General features: G+C 38.4%; 1 long non-coding RNA gene across 1 annotated transcript in view; it reads right to left on the bottom strand.

Moving 5' to 3' along the window:
- Nucleotides 1-704: 704 nt before the first annotated feature.
- Nucleotides 705-18,546, bottom strand: part of LOC125961658 (uncharacterized) — a 35,308-nt gene continuing 17,466 nt past the window's right edge. The window contains exons 2-5 of the long non-coding RNA XR_007472635.1: nt 7,325-7,439; nt 6,928-6,991; nt 6,486-6,553; nt 705-1,030 (exon numbers count right to left, since the gene is read on the bottom strand). This is a non-coding gene — a long non-coding RNA (uncharacterized LOC125961658). The remainder of the gene's footprint in view (nt 1,031-6,485; nt 6,554-6,927; nt 6,992-7,324; nt 7,440-18,546) is intronic.

Here is an 18,546-nt window from a genome sequence, read left to right as displayed (position 1 = left end):
CGAGCCAAATTCTAGGCTCTCTTAGTCCTTCAAGTGATGGGGCCACGACACGCTTTATATTAATTTCAAATCCAAAGGCTGTAAGAGCTTCTATCTTAAACAGTCCTTGGGCAGGGTTTAAACAGAAGCATTTCTGGATGCTTCTGTATTAGAACAGTGAGACTAAAACTAAAGTCAAAAAGAATTACAGCTATTGTCTGGGGAACAAGGGCTGAAATGCCAAACATTTTACTACTGAGAAGTTGCAGTGTCTTTGGTCTGATTTGCTGAAACCGGCCAGTTGTGCTTTGAGCTTTGAGGATACTTTTGCATCTTTGCCCCACACAAGACTGTACATTCCACAAGGGCAGGGCTTTGTCTGTTTTTCTTACCACAGTATTTCCTGTTCTGAGAAAAGTATCCAGCACATAGTAGGGACTCAACAAGATTTGCTGACGGAATGATTCGTCATCACAAACATCAATTGAATGCTTATTATGTATTTGGTGCTGACCTACATGCTACTTTCCTTTTCTGTATGACAAGAGCAGAAGGGGAAAAAAGTTTGAAAACTCATCTTAATGTGGTGGTGCCTTCTTAGGCAAGCACACAGGACTTCTGCCTGTTGCCCTACAGTGCATAGCGAGCAGAATAAAAACTCTTCTGCCATGAAATCCTCCACTCATGGTGGGGAGGCAATGCTCCTTGTGTGGTGGGGTCTGGGAAGTAAGACTGCTGACACCTGCCCTGGGAAACTTAACTTGGTAAAATTACTGATGGTTGCAGCCTTAGCTTGCACGATGCCTCTCATGCCGAGCACATTCTTAGAATTCTGTGATGGGAAATAAGAGCTTCAGTGACTCAGGGCCAGAAACTGATGGACCTTAGAAGTAATGCTGGGCTGGATAACAGAGCCAAAATGGTTAGAAATGCTGCAACAAGGTAAATAATCCGAACAGACCTGAAGGCTCCCAAGAAGGATTTCAGAGGTTGTGGTTGCAGACAACTTTCAAATGAAGGACAAGAGAAACTCATCTCTGACACTGATGATCTGGAAAATAGGAAGAGCAGTCAAAACTGAACATGAGCTGGTGTCCCTGTTAGAGCACAACAGGACAATAGATATTTTCTCACCTACTGGACTGCCGTGAGGTTCTTGGGTGGTTTGTTTGCTTTGAAAAAAAACGTTCCCCCAGGGCTTCCCTGGTGGTGCAGTGGTTGAGAGTCCGCCTGCTGATGCAGGGGACACGGGTTCGTACCGCGGTCCGGGAGGACCCCACATGCTGCGGAGCGGCTGGGCCCATGGGCCATGGCCGCTGAGCCTGCACGTCCGGAGCCTGTGCTCCGCAACGGGAGAGGCCACAACAGTGAGAGGCCCGCATACCGCAAAAAAAAAAAAAAAAAAAAGTTCCCCCAAACGAAAAAAGCTATAAAGAAAATGCTGTTGTCCTGGGGTACTGTGTGAGTTATGGCCTAATAGGAATACACTACTAAGAGCAAGCCAGAAAGAAATCTGATTGCAAACATCAGAATTCCATCATCCAGGTGTTTGCAAACAGTGTCTTGGCATTGGCCAACCACTGAGTTTTGGTTAGAATTAAGAAAAAAATATTACTAGAAGGAGGTCTCCTTTGGAGGTCCCTCTGTTATGATGCCAGATTTGATTCTTTCTTAGCAACTTTTATGTGAACATCTTGAAGGCTCTTGCAAATGCAGCTTAATTCAGTCTCACAACAGTCTTGTGAGTTAGTAATATGGCTCTAGAAACCTCAAGTTGAATGAGCTGAAGAATTGAGTAGACACGCATCTTACTACCTGAGAGAGAAGCTTTTCTTTTACCAATTCCCTAAGAAAGTGTTTGCAATAAAACACCCAGGAAATCCCTAAAATTGAATAATAGGTGAATAATAGTCAGGTTGGGAGAAAAAGTTGCTATCACTGGTCATTGAGTATAAACTTATAGGAGAATGAGCCGGGGACATAATTTTTAAGAACTATAGAACTCTCCTTCTGTTCTTGATAAACTCATCTGTGAATCTCTTTTTTATATTAGCTTTACTTCTCCTGATCATTTATTTACATGTCTTTGACCAAAAAGAAAAAAAAGTCTTTTAATTTAATATATTCTGCTGTGTGGCCACATCTGATGCCAGAGGGTTAAAACCCGGACTTAACTTCTTGGAGAAGGAAAAGTTGTGTTCACCAGGCTAGGCTCCAATCAGGATTTTTTTTCTTTCTGTGGCCATGTGTGCTTTGTCCATCTACAGGATTTTAGGCCCAAGTAAGTAAACATGGTTTGGAATAATTTATGTGCAGCGTGTTTGGTAAATGACTGAAATTCACTCCAGATTGGAGAGGTTTCTTGGGAAGACAGCAGCCACTCCCTGCCTGCAGTCACTCCACCGAACCCTGCGTTGGGGGAAAACCCTCCTGCCATCACATACTCCACTGATCTGGGGCCAGAGTCCAGATGGTGAGGGGTAGTGAGGGCTGGTGAGGAAGATTGTGGTGAGGCTTGGTTAGGGAGTTTAACCTCAGTGATTTTCTTCTTCATAACAATCCTCAGGCCCTCACCTGGTGGGCATGTGCAAGTTCTTGACTAGGGAGGGATCACTGAATGGCCTATGCCTGACACTTGTCACATGAAGTGGTGGCGTTGGAAATGTAGTCAAATGCTCTCAATAAGTCCCAGAAATAACTGTCATCATGCAGTCCTGAATACTAGGTCCTAAGACTTATTTTCTTGGGAAGAAATGATAATTCTTTTTTCTGTGTTCTCTCTCTCTCTCTCTCTCTCTCTCTCTCTCTCACACACACACACACACACACACACACACACACACACACATTCTGATTTGGTCCCAATCTTAAGAGGCTGTGAGATCCCATCCGAATGAATCTCTGTCTATTTGAGGGCAGACTATTTAATATTTGAGGATGAAAGCCAAGCAGATCTGCATTAGAAGCCAGCCTTTGGTTCTAGTTGCCTCCTTTCAGCCTCAGATATTCTTTCAAAAGCTCGAGATCCAGGCAGCTTCTCTGCCTCTCAGTCTCAAACTCCACCTTAAATAGAATCTCAGGGAAATCAGGCACAAAACCTTAAGTCAGCCCAGAGGACTCTCCCAGAACCCGAAAACCTTGATTCTGGGACATCCAGTGAAGAATTTCATGACCTCAATTTTATGATTATCTATCATATGTGTGCTTTTGTTAAAACCTTGAAGGCTACTTTGTTCTTGTTCTCTGTACACGGATAATTTATATTTTTCTGTCTGTGCTTAAATATTTCAACCCTAGACTGGAAAGATGAAAGAGTTAAATATATGATCACACTACAGATATTTTAATTTAAATTCACTAATATGAGTGGATAAGGTCTTTATATTTAGAATAATTTCTGTTAAGTTTTTCCGTACCTCTAGGTAGCATGCTTAGGGTTTATCCACCAAAATCATATAATATCAGTTTTAAACCTAGGACTTTGGCAATTATTTTAAGAGATATGAGGAGTAAAACTCGCAAAGACAATTGTCTTAAATTCATTTGCATTTCATTTGTTCTGTTTTGTTTGTTCTTTCTTATGAACTCTTTTATTTTCACTCTGATGTGTTCAATTAATTCCATTGTGCAAATTCCTTTGAAGAAGACCAGCCAAATTGCCTTATTATGCTATACAAAAGCATTTGTCATTGGCCGCAGAATATCTTGTTTTACAGCGAGACACATAGGTAGCAAACATGACTTTCCCTCAGTCAGCGGTGGTGCTTTAAAACCCCCAAACTGAGGCTGCCCATGGGTCTGATGTGCTTTTGGAGGTGCAGAAGTCACCTCTGCTAAAGCTGGTGAAGCAAGCAACGTCCCTAAAAACCCAATCAGCTCAGTTCTTCTCTTCTAACTCCAAAGGGTGAAACTAAGCACATTCTGAAACCAGGGAGGCAAGAACACTCTTATTCCACGGCTCTCCCAATGGGGAACACATGCATTCTGCCATCAAAACCCACAAAGGGAAGGCACAGATTGGAGACTAGAATACATTTCTACTTTCATTAGACTTGTGCTTAGAAAATAAAGGACTCCAGACCCTCCCACAAGAAGAGAAACTGCATGGTCAAGAGTAGAGACTTTGACAGCAAACTTGCTTCGTTTAAATTGTAGTTCTGGCACTTCCTATCTGGCATCATGAATGAGTTACTTAATCTATTCATCACTCAGTTTCCCGATCTGAAAAGTGAGGATAATTATAGACCTGGCCCACAGGGTTGTTCTGAGGATCAAATGAGCTAAGTGGGTACAGAACATAGAATGAGGCCTGGCACTTAGCAAGTGCTGTGCATGTTTTCTTTAAAAATATAAAGCAACATGGACATATGAGTACCCAGTAGCATCTCTGCAAATAGTTTGAAATTTTGCCCAAGGTTTGATTTTGATAAAAATTCAGATTGTATGATGCTTCATGGGTCTGTTCAATCATCACCTTACTCAGTTTTGTAGCCCTATAGTGTTACCTTCCAGGAATATCCTTTACCTGCCTCACTTCTAATTCAGCTAGTTAGACACACATACTAATAGAATATGCTCACATTATAATAGAGTATTAAAGAATACCAGAACATTTTCAAATTGCTCCCTTTGAAGTCTGAGAAAAGATTTTACTGTAGTCACCAGCTGGAAATGTATCACGTTTTGCATTCTGTGGTGTCAGTGCAAAGCATAAAGCACAAACATGATCAATAAATAAGAATGTTCCCATTTCCTTTTACTTAAAAAATAAATTCCCGGGCTTCCCTGGTGGCGCAGTGGTTGAGAGTCCGCCTGCCGATGCAGGGGACGTGGGTTCGTGCCCCGGTCCGGAAGATTCCACATGCCGTGGAGCGGCTGGGCCCGTGAGCCATGGCCACTGAGCCTGCGCGTCCGGAAACTGTGCTCCGCAGCGGGAGAGGCCACAGTGGTGAGAGGCCCGCATACCGGAAAAAAAAAAAAAAATTCTCCAATACCCTTCCCAAGTTACCTTGACAGCTGCTACATATTATTATTTAAAATGCCTGATTCTGAATTTCTCAATTATGCAATTCACCGTGCAACTTCAAACAATTACTAACACAGAATAACTGGAAACGCAGGTTCACTTTGTATTATCTGAACACAAGAATAGTTTCTGATTACTTTTCTTTTGCGGTTGGCTTTTATTTTAGTCACCAACTGGAAATATATCGTGCTTTGCATTAATCTAAGGCTCAACATAAACATAAAAGATACCAGAAATGTTCCCTCAAAGCTATATTTCTTAGCAACCAAGTCTCAATTTTAGAGTGTCTTCAGTAATTAGGAGCCAAGGTAGTGACAGTCACTTAACTTCTAAATCTGAAACTGGCCGCAGTTGAGAGGGCAGTAATAATAGTGGTTATTGGCCATGGAGAAAGGTTATAACCAGTATTCATAATCAAAAATGTTTCGGGAGGAAAGAAAAAAGTTCATTGGAATATGAGTATAACAAATTTTGTTCTAGAAATGGCATCTTTTACTTTATCAATTATGACAAAGCTAAACAAAAAAAGTCAATTTGCCCTGTGATGAGCATCGTATAAAGTCATGACATGCTTTAACTAATTGAAGATATCATGGGCAAGTACTACTACCCTTGCTTAAATAATCCAAAAATACTGGTGGTTTACTGATCCTATTTTAAATGAGCTTGATGAATAACAATTCAGAAACATGTCTATTAAAATGCCTAACACATTTTACGGCTTAAAAGCTCATTCTTTTTTATTGGGTTCTTTCTTACCAAATTTTAGGTTACTTTCTTTTATTCTATTATCTATGGAAAAATCAGTAACTGGTTAATTGAATAAATTATGGTGATAATATAATAATAATAGCATTAGATACCACTGAGTGCTCATGGTATATTAAACATGGTGGTAAGTTGTTTGTTCTTTAATAAATTTGATTCTCAGATCAATCCTGTAATGAAGCATAGTTATTTGATTTTATAGACGTGAAGCTGAGGCTTAGTGGTATTAAGTGACTTAAAGATTAGATGAGTAGGTATCTGATAATGTAGAGCTAGGATCTGACTGGCTCCAGTGACTCTCTTCATCTTAAACCCTCCCCACCTTGTGAGGTAGTAAACTCATATCCTCTTGATTTTTTTCTTCAGTGACACTTTAATTATACTCAGACCATGTTTTATCCGTATCTATGTTTCATAAGATATACTTTGAGAAAGAGCAAAAAATGGATTCTGGATACAAAAAGTTCATTCATCCATTATGGTCCGTTCTCCAAGTGGAGTTTAAAATGCCCATACAACTGGCCAAATTTCACATGTGTTGGAACTTGAAATTAATGGCTAATCATACCTCTGTCTCCTCCAGATGTTGAACCAACTGATAAATACACATGGAATCTGATAGGCATCAAGGTATTAGAATTATTTCAGATAGCTTGGAACCAAGGCTAACACCTGGTTTCCTACTCTTTGTCCTTGAATGGCCCTTACTCACCTCGTCACAGAGCAGCAGGGCAGCAACGAGCGTTCCAGGCAGAGTCAGAACATGCTGGGTAGGGGACCCTATGGAGGAGATAGGGCTGCATTATCAACAAGCCTGGCCTACACCCTTACCCCTCAACCTCACTAACCAGATGATCTTCCTCCCTTGTGGAAGAGACAGTGACAGAGGGGGAAGCCAGAGCTAAAGGTTTCTCAAAGAAAGCGAGAACTTCTTGTAAAGGGGAAGACAGTACCCTTCAGGGGGCAAGGAGGAAAAACATCTTCCCTAACAGGAGACAAATTAAAAATTTGTATTCTTACTAGATTCAGAAGTTTGCAATTGTTCATTTCACTGGGAAATAGTTTGCATTATGACTAATTGCAAAAATTCTGGAGGCAGACAGTAAGGGCTCAAAGGCTGTCTATTCCACTTCCAGGCTTAGGCAAGTAAATACCATGAAGTCTCTGTTTCTTTATCTCTACTTCTCAGAGCTGCTGTTGGTCTGAAGATTAATGAGACTGTGTACGGAACATAGTATTTTTGATATTGATGCACAATCAAGATTCGATTCATATGCTATTATTATTAATAAATAAAAGATTTATTTATTAATAAATAAATTTATTATTTTATAAATAAATTAAAAGATTATTAATAAATAAAAGATTTTTTTGAAACATGTCTTGCTGAGTCGAATTCAACTTTGTCTAACCTGTTTTAAATTTCTACTTTGTGAAAGGCTTAATATTTTATTTAATCATCCTCAAACCCTGAGTGCCACATTTTGTTATTTGTAATCTCAGTGGACAAGTTGGAAGCTCAGAAAGACCAAATATCTCGTTCAAGTTCACCTGGCTAACAAGCAGAGCTGGAATTCAAGCTCATGACTTCTAACTTGATCAAGTTGGTAGTATCCAGTCCTGTCCAACTCTGATTATGTTTCAACTTCTCAGTCCCTGGATCAATCTTGTAAAAGGAATATGAATTATTGTAAATAAGTGCTGATAAAAATCCTTGTGACTTAGGAACATATTTCCCAAATAAGAAGCACGATCTTAAAGCCTTTGTTCCAGTCAGGATATCTTTATGATCCTGTCCTAACAACTTGATTGCTTCCAGGGTACACAGATAACTAAGATAGTCTTTACACTTGAGGACTTTTATGTTTAATAGATTAAATGTACAATAATAAACCTTCTAACATTGCCACAAAACCCATCATAAATGCCACTTCTCTCTCTAAGATTCTTCTAATTCTGCCAAGTAAATATATTCAAGGGAAACCTTATCTTTCTTAAGATTTCACTTATTTATAATTCTGTAATCTCTCTCTAGATCCTGAATCTTTAGGAATAGGTGATATTATCTTCAGCTTTGCTATAACAGCATCTCATAGAGCATTTCCATGCTCTCTATATAATATGATCCTCCAAAATACTTGCTGAATTAAATTCAATATGAGACGTCATTTGTAAGATAATTTTAGAACCAAGAAAGCAATTACAAAACCCCCAGTAATTCAGCTCAAATTGGGCTAATACAGTTTAAATTAACTTATCAAACTAAGAAGAAAGTGACTACAACAAATAAAATGATTCATCTGAGATAAAATATTCAACAAATAAAAATTATTACAGTTTGGGGAATTAACTCTGACTTTGTTTTCTTCTAAGGTCTTAGTCTGAAGTCATCTCAATTTTGTATTTGGTGCAGGGAGTGCATTTATCATGAAACTGTTGATAGGTTTAACTATGGGGAATGGGAGGGTGATCTCAGTCACTCCCATTGGGAATGAGATTGCTTCATGAGAGCTAAAGTGAAAATGAGATGATGCTGGACTGTGGAGGAGAGGAGCCAATACAGAAAGTCACGAGTATTGTTCCCCAGGTTCTGTGAGGTCCAGCTGTTTTGATAAAACCAGAGGAAAGCTGTAACCTTCAGACATGATGGGGAATTCAGGTGGAAGCAGCAACTCTTGGGATCATGCATAAGTTTTGAAATGGGAAAAGTTATTTATGTTCTAATGATTCATGCTTCCTGAGTGGTGAAAATATATATTATAGCATTCATTTTCATCATAGCTATCTGAGGGATGCTCACATGTGGAGTAGTTATGTCGTAAATCATCATGTGTACCTCTTTACTACAGGAGAATCATAAGGCACATCCTAAAAACTCATTCTAAAATGATAGATGGGATTATCCTTTAAGTGGGTGAGTAATTATCTCTCAAGTATCCTCGTAGCCATGGTGACTAGTCCTCATACATAAGCATTACGTAAATGTTTGTTCATGATATTTATATTAATTAATTGATTTAATTTGTTCATGTATTCACACAATTACTACAATACCACCCTAAATTTATCAATTAGTTTTTGAACAAAGTTGTATTGTAAGTGGTTTAAAGAATACATGTAAAATAACAAAATAAAACCTGACATTAAAAAAATTATTGTGTTAAAATAGATATAACATAAAATTTGCTGTTTTAACTGTTTTTAAGTGTAAAATGTGTGGCACTAGTTATATTCACAGTGTTATGCAACCATCATCACTTTCTATTTCCAATTTTTTTTTTAATCACAGCAGAGCTACAGCAACCATTAAGCAATAACTCCCCATTCCCTCCTCCCTCCAGACCCTAGTTACCTCTAATGTACTCTCTGTCTCTATAAATTTGCCTATTCTAGGTATTTTATGAGTGGAGTCACACAATATTTGTCCTTTTGTGTCTGGCTTATTTCACTTAGCATAATGTTTTCAAGGTTAATCCATATTGTAGCGTCCTCATACTTCACTTTGACATTATTTTTATAACATTTTATTATAAGGCATGTTATGATATATTTTCATTGTGATAACAGCCATTAGGGATGAATCTTATAATGAACACATTTCAAGGGTTAAAAAAATGAGGGCCAGAGAGATTAAATGGCTCCTTCAGTTTACCTAATCGCTAGGAGGTATGGACACATGAGCTCAGGTCTTTAAACTCCAAATCTGGTCCTTCATCTACTCCGCCATCCTCATTTCCTTCCTTCCTCTCCCCCCACCCCCCCGCCCCCGAATACTCTGTGTGTGCACTTATCTCCTCTTTTGGCACTTATTTCCTCTTTGTACACTTACCACTTTGTACGTTTATTTCCTCCTAGATATTTAGTCTGCTGTTACAATTTGAGGCTGCCAAGTGACTAGTGGTTTCCTTGGTTATAGTCTGGACATGTAACCAATGTTTTTTTAGGGGAATGAAAGAAAGAGACCAGTATATATTTTTGCTCAATTATCTTTAGAAAATCTGATACAGATTGCCTGTACAAAGACTTTGAAGTAGAGTCTTTTTAACTGGTACCAGAATTTAACTATTAAAACATATTTAACATGACATGAGAAACATTTAAAAACCACTCTATAAAACTATACATTTTAAGTAAAGTGGGATTCTAAATTTGCAGGAAGAAACACAAAAAGTACATGATGATGATGATGATGATGATGAAGATGATATTATAATATACAGAAAAAAAATAAATGAAATGTGTACACACGCGGAGGACTCAGTCATTTACTTTGAATTTCTCAGGGAAGGGTGACCCCAGTTATGTGTTTTGAAATCTTGAAAGATATTTCTAATTTTAAAATGCTACTCTATTGAAATATCTCCAAATTTGCCAATAGTATAATTGTTATAATTCAGAAAAGTACCAAACATAAAAAATAAAAGGAAACTTAAAACTAGGACTGACAGCAAATCTATTGCCAAAATTTTGTAGAGAAGTTATCATGAATTATATATGGTCAATTGAATGAATTGAAAAATATAATTGATGGACCTATTTGAACTAGGACCAGTGAGAAATAGAGAATTTCTGTTCTCTATTATGTTGCACCCCACACCATCGTCTGCTCCCTGCTGTAGATACGCAGTATTTTGTATCTAACTGGAAGTTATGGCATATATTTATATTTGTGTTTATATAATTATACAATACTTATCCTTTTGCATTTGGCTTATTTCTCTTAGCATGATGACCCCTAAATTGGCAGCTCCATTTGTACATCCAGTTGGTGATTTCACCTCCTTAAAAACAACTAGGCATAAACTGTGGATGTATGTCTGTTGGGTGGGGCTCCTGTGGGGTGGATAGGTGTCAGTGGTGTGACTAATTGCATCATGGAATGCAAAGGGAAAGAAGGAAGAGTCAGGAAAAAGAATGTTAGCACTAATCTATGATTCTCGTTTGTATATACTCTGCCTGTTTAGAGAGTTAAAGAGGGAGTGGAGTCTCTAAGCAACTATAGATAAAGCCCACTAGGCACCAATAATTGCACATATTAACCTCCTAATAGGATTTAAGAGGACAGAATTTTTCTGTGAAAAGCACAAAGAAGTCTGTAAAGGAAAACAAGTGGGAATGAAGACATGATAAGCCGAGAGGGAAAGGGATATAATTATATAAGGAAGTTTACCAAGAAAACTTAAAATGTGGTGATAATATTGATGCAGTAAAGAGCAGAATTGGCACAGTGGAAAATAAATCTGTGGTGCAGAGAAAAAACTTAAGACTGTTTCCCAAAGAGCAGAGGAGAGACTAAAGTGATAAAAAGTAGTGAGTTAGAAGAGCATAGACTGGCAGACAAAATGGAGATTCAATTTAAAGATTCAATTTCCCTGAGGAAGAAAGTAGAACAATTGAAGTAGTAACCATAAGAAAAGTCATCACTAAATAAAACTTTCAGGAACTGGGATAATTCCTAATTATGCAGTTTGACATATCTCACTTTATTTTGGATGAAATTTTTTAAACACATTAAGGTATATTCAGATAAAACTTTTTTGAAATATCTTGATAAGGGAAAATTGCTTTAACAACGAAAGCAGAAAGGAAGAAATTCAGGCTGATTTTGGACATTTCCTCCATAACACTAAGTGCTAAGACACAAAGCAAAGGCTGTATAAATTTGAGGGGAAATAGTTGTGCTTTAAAATGGAAAACACAAAATGAGATAATTTATTTGTAATGCAAACAAAAGGAGTTTTTCAGCTATCTAAGGCTGAGAATATATGTATTATTTAAGTACTGTAATCTAACATGTTATTTGATATTGTAGTTCAGATGACTGAGAAAGAACCCAAATAAAGCACTCAAGAAAGAGGAAGTTGAGGTATAAAGGAACTAGCGAATGTTAAATTAGTGAAAATATAGATTTCTGAATAATTTTATACACTTAACTCATACATGAATAAAAATAATTATATTATCAAGAGAAACTTCATTATATAAATGTTAATTTAAAATCTTGGGGTCTAAAATACTAGGTTATATTAAAAAAGTTGAGATACAGGGTAGTGTATAGGATGGGCATAGAAGAAATGTGGGTGGAAGTTGCTCAGAAGTACTTGTATATCTGATTTTGCTCATTTAGGAAATACATATTCAAGAATGTTTCCAAAAATTTCAAAAGTAATTATTAGTAGAACTGAAAAATAATTATCTTCTAACCCCCTAGAAAACATTAAAACAAACACAAGGGACTTCCCTGGTGGTCCAGTGGTTAAGAATCCGCCTTCCAGTGCAAGGGGCGCGGGTTCAATCCCTGGTCAGGGAACTAAGATCCCACATGCCACAAGGCAACTAAGACTGTATGCCACAACTACTGAGCCTGCATGCCACAACTAGAGAGAAGGCTGAATGCCACGACAAAGAGCCCACGTGCTGCAACTAAGACCCAATGCAGCCAAATAAATAAATATTAAAAAACAAACACAAGATGATCACAATTTGTATTAAGAAATAAGTTCACAAGGAGAAAGAAACACCTCAAATACTGAGTAGTGTCTCCGAATTTTGAGCCTATTATCTTCCCTTTTCTTTAAACTTGTCAGTATTTTCTAAATTTTATTCAAGAGCATTCATTACACTTACAACTAGAAAACTCAATAACATTACTTAATATATTTTTCAAAGGCAACTTCAGAGAGAAAGGAAAAACATTCTAGGCAGAGGGCATGAGTTGAGAAGAGCTTGGCCTCCCCTATTCGGGGACCTGCACAAAAGCTGGTATGTGTGGAGTGAAGGAAGCTGGGAGGGCAGCTGCAGAAGAGGCCGTGGGGCTGCAGCCTGATCACGTGAGACCTTGCAGTCACATTGAAGATTTTGCTTTTGATGTTAAAAAAAAAAAAAAAGTAATTGAAAATGGACAATGAGATTTGTGTTTTCAAAAGATCATTAGTCCATTGTGTGTGCTGGGTTCAGAAACACCAGGGTTGTGTCAATCAGGATGCTGAACATTTCTCCCTTGACCTTGTAGATACGTCTTTACAAAGCAGCCAATGGAGTGGTATGGTGACTGCGATCCCCGGGAAATAGATGGGCCTTAGTGGTATCTGTGTGTCTGTGTGTGTTTGTGCACATGTGTGGTGAAGCATGTGAGAGGGATGTGGTGTCAGACTTTTAAAAGACAAGACTTCAAGAGTGTTTATAAAATATTATATAGCAGATTTTCTCTTTCTCTACAGAACGTTCATTCTCCCTAACTACAAATTCCAATGGTATTATTTCACCTCCTTATTCCTATCATTTTTTAAAAAGTGACTATTTTCATCAGAGAGACATAGACTACATTTGTATGGCCCGACCCTTTGGACTAATTTATTTCTGTAATGACAATTTTGTGTGGGCTCTGCATTTTCAGAGCCATCATGGGATGACTTGGATAAGCAAACCAAAATGGAACAGGAAAAGCAACAGAAAAGCCCTGATCTCTCATGCCTTCTAGGTACCTTGTTTTCACTCTTCTGTATTTGGGGTGCTGGGATCTTATTCTCAGAGGTGAAGAATCTTCTAAGATCAAAATGGATTACTTTCTATGTCTTATTCTCCTGGGTTTCCTTTACTCTTCTATGTCTTATTCTCCTGGGTTTCCTTTACTCTTCTATTCCGAAAATGGTTTGTAGGTAAATCATCATTTCCATGGCTAAATAATAGCAAATTGCCACCAGAGCCCGTTCCTAACACTGCCCGTGTAGCCCCAGGGTTTCACAGCTCAATCAGTTATCTCTCAATCAACAAAACTTAGCTCCAGAGGAGAGCGATCTGAGAAGCTTTTCTTTTCAATTCTCTCATATGTTTTGTTTTAGCTTAATGTGTTTGTCTGGAGACTTAGACACCATGGTGATAGGCGTCAGAGAAATAAATAGAAATAGACATAGAAAAGAGCAAAAAAATAAAATGAAAGCTTGGGAAGACTAGGAATGACACTTGTATCTGAGCACTCCTTTTTCTTTTTCAGAACTCAGTGAGGGGGAAATTAAAAAGGGACTTTGTGTCAGACAGATAAGTTAGTGAATAATTTTTCTAACAAACAGTGTTATTTTGCTGACACTACACTAAGGGATCTCATTAGCATGCTGAGACTATGTAAAAAAATAGTGCTTTAGCTTTTGCTTTGCTGGATATTCCTTACATCTCAGCTCAGCTCAGCATTCAAAGAGTGGTAAGCCAGTGAAAGCTGGGCAGTGTGGCACGGTGGAAGCAGAAGCGCCTTTGGAGTTAGAGAGTAGGGTTTGGGCACCAACCTTTATTACCTATGTCTTTAATCCTCCGTGAGGTTTAACTTTCTCATCTCTAAAGTGTCCATATGAATACCTCCCTGAAGCATTTGTGGCAGGTCAAAACACCAAACTAAAGCTCCTATCATTGTTCCTGCTATACAGAAACTCCTTCATAAATGTTCACTCTACTTCCCACTTCATCCATCCTTGGAAATTGTTTGGTTTCACTTAGTAAGATGAATGCCCAAGAAGGAATGAGACACTCAGCCTACTTTGCATCTACTGATGATGGTCATCCTACAGACATAAGAATCACTGTTGGCTGTTGCCCTGTCTACTCTCTCTCTAAGACCAAAACCATGGCCAAGACCAGTTTCCAAGATAAGAGGTCCAGGCTGTGAATATTCCACCCGACTTCCACAGATGCAGCCTGGTGTGTCTGTATGAAAACATAGAATTAGAACTGATACATCAGATCAGTTAGCTTGGGGGAGAGCAGCATGCCAGGGCTGAGAAATGAAAGAGCCACACTATGCTCTCCAATGAAACAAAAGCAAATAGACCTTAAGTGCCTGCAGAGGATTCAGTCGAAGGTTTTGAACTGACATTTAAGGCGGAGGTTGGATGTGTGTTTTGCCTTCACTAAGTCCCGAATGCTATGTATTACCTGCTTTTGTGGTTGTAGAGAAAACCAATAAAATATTAAATTGTTTTCATTTTTCTAGCTTTGAGTGACATTGAATCCCTGCACACTGGTGAGTAAGATACTCATTTCTTCTTTGTTATTAGTCTACTGATGCTCTCACTGACTATCCTGAGGGAGGAGGGCTGGGAAAAGTTCTAAAGAAGGTTGAGAAAGTCACAGTAAGACAATTCTGTTTCTCTTCCTGGATGGTACATCAGAAAGAAGCCTTTCATTTCATGTCAGTCACTTCTGCCTGCTGTGATTTACCCAGAGACATGGAGGAGTAAGTTTTTTATATTATCACAAATAATTTAAATTAATAAAACTATAGATTTCTTGGGGGAAATGATAAATGAAAATTGGGTATAGCCGTTTCTTGAACTCTCTTGTAAATGCTAAGCTTGTTCCCAAGATGCTAAAATTCATTCAAAATCCAGCATTGTATACAGTAGTTTTCATTGTTTTTTTTCCTTCATACTTCTTCTTGCCTCTCCTGAACATCTTATATCACTGCATTTCCTACTATTTTTGTTGAGAAAGAAAACAAATTTAGATGTTCTGTTTTAACTTTGCACATAAACTCAAACCTAAATCCTCAAATATCATGTCTTCTCATTCCTAATCAAAATAAAGCTCCAGGAGTAATTGGTGGGAGCAACATGCAAGCAAAAGGAATGTCAGAGAAGTCTGTTCTGTAAGCTTGGGTGGGTGCCGTTAGCCCCAGGGTAGGAGTAGCCTATTCCAGAATGAGAAGGCATGTGGCCATACAGATTACTGGTACTGATGTCCAAAACCAAACTGAATGCGTAACAACAACAGTTTGCATCTTTGGATGAGCTAAAGCTGCTTTCTAAACACTGGGCAAATTCTCTTGGTTGAGAAGGAAGAATCCAACTTGGGAGAACTCCATCAGTCAACCTCTATGTGTTGACTGCCTACAATGTGATTTTTCTGCTGTTCTCGGGAATGTGGAGGTCGTCAAAGAATAGTTTGGTCCTGCCCAAAGCAACTTACAAACTAGTTAGTTAAACAACGGATATCCATGAAAAATTAGAGAATAATCAAATGCTCATGTATGTGCTGCTGACTTTAAGTGTAATAAGAATTCCTGGAAGGGGAGGATCAGTGTATGCAGAAAGAATTGGGACAGGTTTCTCAGAAGAGATTGGAGATGAGGTTTTAAGAAGGAATACGAAGGAGAAAACACATTACAGGCCATAGAAATGGTATTACTCCCATTGGGCCATATAGTGCATGTGGCAGAGAGGAGCCAGTGGAATGGATGGTAGGAAGGAGTTGAAATAAAGATGGAAATGTCGGGTGGGATCATACTATTTGGATTTGATATGGCAAGAGGGAGAAAGCTACTGAGAGATTTTGAGCTGAGGAGTGATCTGATAAAAGCTGTACTTTGCAAAAATATTCTAGCAATGGTGCATAAAAGGAAGTTAACTTGACGTTGATCTTTAAAGACCTTTAATAAAGATGAGGAAACTAATCCTTTTCTAAAAGTAAGTGAACTGGTGTGAAGGGGTAAAGGTTCATATATTCCACCTTGATCATCAAAGCCCTGCTTCTTTTGAGGTCAGAAATACATCACAGGATGACCTAGAGGGGTGGGGTGGGGGGTGGTGGGAGAGAGGCTCTAGAGGGAGGGGATATATGTACACATATAGCTGATTCACTTTGTTGTACAGCAGAAACTAACACAACATTGTAAAGCAATTGTACTCCAATAAAAATTTTTTTTTAATTAAAAAAAGAAATATATCACAGGGATTAGTGTCAAAAGCTTTGAGTAGTATGGGTTCAGTTTTTGGTCCTTGGCTCTGCACTTCCTATATGTTTGGCCTTGGCCAAGTAACGTAACTTCTCTAATTAGCAGCTTCCCCATTAGTTGTGGTAGGCAGAATCACACAAAGACCCGCAGTGACTTTCTCCCTTTTCTAATTCCTTCCTGTTAAGTATGGGCAAAACCTGTGAAGAGGATGAGGGATCGCACCCATGATTATGTTATATGACATGGCAAAGGAGAGTTTACAGATGTAATTGAGGTTATTGGTCAGTTGACCTTGAATTAATCAAAAGGGAAATTATGCATATGGGCTTGACCTAATCACTTTAACTCTGTAAAGGTCAGCTCTAGAGGTCAGTAACAGAGAAATCAGAGAGATTCAAAGTATGGGGGGTTCTCCCACCAGCTTCCATGAATTCTACAGTTTCAAGTTTAAAGGAGGACCTTGAACCTCTCTGACTTACAGAATATGTGTTGTTTCAAGCCACTGAGTTTGTGGCGATTTTTCATATGACAACAGAGCACCAATACACTGGTGAATACAGGTAATGAGAATGCACAGTCATGTTGAGAGGATTAAGTGAAACAATATGAATGCTGAATGTGAAGTGTTCAGCACTGTGCCTGGCATCTAGTAGGTGTACAGTAAATATTAGCTATTATTATTCTTACTGTTTTTATCATTGAGTTATGAGTTAGCAATGGGATTAGTAGAAATATATTCTAAAATTTACAGAGCTGTCTTAGAGGAATGGTGATGGTCAGTGTGTAGATAGTGATAACGGGGTTTCTAGGCCCCCTTAGTGCATCTGCTTGTGAGATTGATCAGCCACTTCTCTTCTTCGTGTTAGCAAAGTATTCATTATTCCAGTTAGCAAGTTCCAGCTGATTGTGTAGTTGGAACAGAAGAGCACCATCCTGACTGCATTAAATCACACACTCACAACAGTGATGTGTTTGGCAAAGTCAAGAATCAATCACTAAAACTAGCTACATGATACCAGTTATAAATATATGGTATCAGCAATCCTACATGTCAAGTGACATGTACAGGGATAAGATCCATGCATAAGGATGATATTCAAATGTTTAGCAACTGGTATAACACAGGCATTGTAGACAACCAGCATGGCTATGCTGCAAAGCTAAATATCAACTCTGAATGCACTGGTAAAACGTGATTTGTTCATTCAGCATTCACTGTCAGTGAGTCTCCATTATGGGTCGGCCACCATGCTGGATGATGGGTGCTCAACATGGACTCGTACCATTAACGACCTCGCAGATTATTAGAAAAGAGAGAAGGAAAAGAAAGTGACTGATGGTAATACAGTGATGTAAGTACTATGACAGAAACACATGTTGGAAGCTACAGGCTTAGATGGCAAAGGTACAGAAAAGAAGCCCCTTAGCTCAGCCTCAGCTGGAATCAGAAAATGCAGTGCTGTTTTAAGCTTGAATTCAGTCTTGCGTCTAAAGAAGTGGGAATTACTCAGACTTTGTTGGAGTGGAAGGTATTTCTTAAAGAGGAGACAGCCTGAGCCAAGTCATCATGAGTGAGAATGGTATGTTTGAAAAACTTTTATAAGGAGTGGTTGGAGTGAAAAAGGTGTAGAAACTAGATCATAAATGGCCACATTAAGGAGAATGTTGTTATCTGATGACACAGGGAGTCTTTTAAATATGGTTCAGACAGGTTTAGGTTTTTATTTTGCAAAACAAATCTAGTAGTAATGTGGATAATAGTTTAGAGACAGCGAGATTGAAAGCAGAAATGCCAGTTAGGGTGACATTGTGGTAACACAGGAGAGGAGCAACGATGACGTGAATCAGGAACATCCCAGTGGAAATGTAATAAAAAGAGGGTAATTCTAAGAAGTACTTAGAAATAGAACCAAATGGAGTTAGTCATTTATTAGACGTAGGGATAGGAGGCACGCAGAAATTAGGATGACTTGCATATTTGGGGGTTGGCTGATTGAGTGGATAACCCTGCTATCTACCAGGACAGACAATTCAGAAAAAAGAAGAGAAAGAG

This window comes from Orcinus orca, chromosome 17 (genome assembly GCF_937001465.1).
Source record: "Orcinus orca chromosome 17, mOrcOrc1.1, whole genome shotgun sequence".
Classification (NCBI taxonomy): domain Eukaryota; kingdom Metazoa; phylum Chordata; class Mammalia; order Artiodactyla; family Delphinidae; genus Orcinus; species Orcinus orca.
This window is presented reverse-complemented; position numbering and strand designations above follow the sequence as displayed.